Genomic DNA, 3,634 nt, shown 5'->3' on the forward strand with positions numbered 1-3,634 from the left:
GGGTGAGGATCTGTGCCCCACCTCTGTTGACCCCCAAGTCTCTCCTGCTGGCCCCTCTGCGACTGTGCCTGTCTTAGGTCGTTCCTCCTGAGGAATCTACCCGTCTTGACTAACCCAGCCATCCTCCGGGCCAAGCAGGGTGATGTGAGGTTCAGTTCTGTCTCCTTGATAGCCTATGCTCCCGTGGCCTCCACGCCCAGCAACTGCCTTGGGATCCCCTCGCCTGCTGGCAGGGCCCGGCATTGATCACATATCTTGGGGAACCCAGATTTCTTCTCCAGGGAGGGCCCAGCTAACACCATTGGGCGAGAGACAGATCCATGGTACCAGCCACCATGAGGCTTCAACCTCAGCATGAACAGAGAGCTCAGGCAACAGCTATGGGAAATTGGATTGTAAGAAGAGGGTCCCTCTTGACACAAGGGTAAGAGGGGCCAATACAGGACAAAGGAGAGTCCCGGGACAGGGCTTTCTCAGCCCAGGATGTCAGGCTCTTGGCACAAGTCAACTCCACGTATGGGGCATATACCAAACACCCCTAGTCACAGCATAAAAGAGAGGTGCCCTTCCTGGAACAGTAGGGTAGGGAGATTCTAGAAAAGGCTGTGTTCAGGAGAGAAGGAGAAAGGCCATAGAACCAGCAAATGAATCTGTGATAATTTTAAATCTTAAAGACTAGCATTCTATGAACCTAAAAATAAGAATTAAACCTAAGAAGAAACTATATGCATAAATGTATTCAAAATAAATTTTCTGTTATCCTTCCATTATTTTATGTTTGTTATTAGAAAGCTAGAGGCCCAGTGCACAAATTCGTGCATGGGTGGGGTCCCTTGGCCTGGCCATCTTGCCCAGTTCCGATTGGAGCTGGTGGGAGGAAGGGACCGGCTGCAGGAGGTTGGCTGTGGGAGTTCACTGACTACCAGGAGGCAGCTCCTGCATTGAGCATCTGCCCTCTGGTGGTCAGTGCACCTCATAGCTAGTCGTCCAGCCAGTCATGTAACATGGAGGTCTAAGATTATTGATAGGTTTCTAACTTAAACAAGTTAGAAGTCACATTTTCATTGAAAACTATGGAATTTAAAATTCCATTAATATATTTTAAAATATTATTTCCTTGCTATCTGCTGTATACATTTTTATTTTAGCTTGCTTTTCTATTCTTTCTTTATTTAAGAGATACATGGACAGCCCTAGCAGGCTTGGCTCAGTGGATAGAGCATCAGCCTGCGGACTGATGGGTCCCAGGTTTGATTCTGGTCGAGGGCACATGCCTGGGTTGTGGGCTCATTCCCCAGTAGGGGGTGTGCAGGAGGCAGCCAGTCAATTATTCGCTCTCATCATTGATGTTTCTCTCTCTCTCCTTCTCCTTTTCTCTCTAAAATCGATAAAGAAATATATTTTTTTTTAAAAAGAGACACATGGACAAAAAAGTCAGTTAATTAATGAATCTATAGAATTTGTTCTATTTATTCTAACCTATACTAATAAGAGGGTAATATGCTAGTTAGACCAGACGTCTTCCAGAGACCTTCCGGACATCCTTCTGGACAAAGTCATGGTGGTGGGGCCGAGGCAGAGGCAGTTAGGGGTGATCAGGCCAGCAGAGAGAGCAGTTAGGGAGGTCAGGTCAGCAGGCAAGTGAGCTGTTAGGAGCCAGCAGTCCCGGATTGTAAGAGGGATGTCCAACTTCCAGTAGTTGGACATTCCCTGAGGGGTCCCAGATTGGAGAGGGTGCAGGCCAGGCTGAGGAACCATCCTCCTGTAAATGAATTTTGTGCAACAGGCCTCTAGTGTTTTATATTGAGCCAGAATTGCTGAGTGATCTGTTTTAGCTTATTTCATAGTGTTAGACTTTTGACAGTTGATTTTAATTAAAACAGAGGCATTATTTTCATTGGTTCATTACAAAGAGCAAATAGGCACACATGACATTTTCAGTAATATTGCTTTTTCCCAATGGTTTCCATTCCTAGGAATAAGCTTGAAAGAGAGAAAAGGAGGAGAGAGAGAGAAAGAGAGAGAGAGAGAGAGAGAGAGAGAGAGAGAGAGAGGTGAAGAATGTTTGAAGGCAATAAACAAAATGCACAATTTAAATGGCTATTTAAAAATAATCATTACACTAACTGTATATTGAGATATGAATGAACTTGATTAGGATGTCAATATTCACTGTCCTTTGAATGATTTCAGTATTTAGCATTTTGATCTCTAGATGAAACTATCTCTTTTTTTCTAGATTTACACCTAACTATTTTGAATTATTAAACACAAAAATATATGAAATAAAATTTACTATTTTAGTATAGTCTTTGAGTTTTGGCAAATGCACACAGTTGTGACCACCACAACCAAAATATAAGGTATCATTACCCTCAATAATTTCCAGTGTTTCTTTGTAGATGCCCCAGCCACTGGCAACCACCAATTTGTTTTAGGGTCTTATTCTTTTCCTGTTCCAGAATGTCATGAAAATAGATGACAGATGAGAGCTTTGAATCTCAACATGATAAACTGACTTAACTCTATGATATAGGTCTATCTGTAGTTACCTAAGTTAAATGTTCTTTCTATTTTTCCATGTTGCAGATATTTCTAAAAAATGTGTTTATGTCTAGTTTTTTTCTATATTTTTATTCCCAATGCCTAGAAATATTCCATGCATGTAGTGGGTGCTACATGTTTTAATTCTACCATGTATACTTACTCATTATTCAATCTGACCCCAAAAGCAAAGATTTATGGAACTCTTTGAATAAATTAAAATAAGTCGAAATGAAAGGAGAAAACCTACAGCAGATATCATACTTTGTGAAAAAAAAAGCATTGCATATATGGTGTGATTAATTTGAGTACTATTTCCTTCATCCCTAAATTATCTGTTCACATCTCTATTCTATGAATGGACATTTATTTCTTTGTTTCAATATATCCCTTTAGACTTATTAAAATAAAAATACCTTTTAGAGGAGAATATAAAATTTAGGTTGCACTGGTTAGTTTTATTGGATCCAGTAGGAAAAAAGCAAGGACAGTGTTAAAGTATTGCTGGTTTTGGGGATTGGTTATTGAAACATGAATACATTTTAAAAAATACATAATATGTAAATGCAACTTTGTAGCCTTTTTAATGTTTTTTTTTTATTGTCTAAAGTTTTACATATGTCTCCTTTTCCCCCAATTGCCCCCCCCCCCCCAGTCATTCCCACCCCGGGCAAGCCCCCACTGCACCAGTGTCTGTATCCATTGGTTATGCTAATATGCATGCACACAAGTTCTTTGGTTGCTCTTTAACCTCCCCCGCCATCCCCTACCATTTGTCTCTGGATCTATTCTTATTCATCAAATTATGTAGCCTTTTTAATGTAAAGAGTCAAGGTGTTTTTTGTTTTTACATTTGTGTACCGCATAACAATGTCTTAGTCAACAATAGGTCAAATATACAACTGTGAACTCTTAGGACCATAATGGAGTTGAACTTCCTATGAAAAATGAAAGCATAAATAGTTCAGGAGGAATTTTTTTTCTCTGAAAGAGAGAAAAGGAGGAGAGAGAGAGAAAGAGAAAGCAATAAACAAAATGCAAAATAAACATTTTTGGGGCTTAGCAATATATTCCCTCTCACTCACAGCAC

This window comes from Myotis lucifugus, unplaced genomic scaffold (assembly GCF_000147115.1).
Source record: "Myotis lucifugus unplaced genomic scaffold, Myoluc2.0 scaffold_53, whole genome shotgun sequence".
NCBI classification, from domain to species: Eukaryota; Metazoa; Chordata; class Mammalia; order Chiroptera; family Vespertilionidae; genus Myotis; species Myotis lucifugus.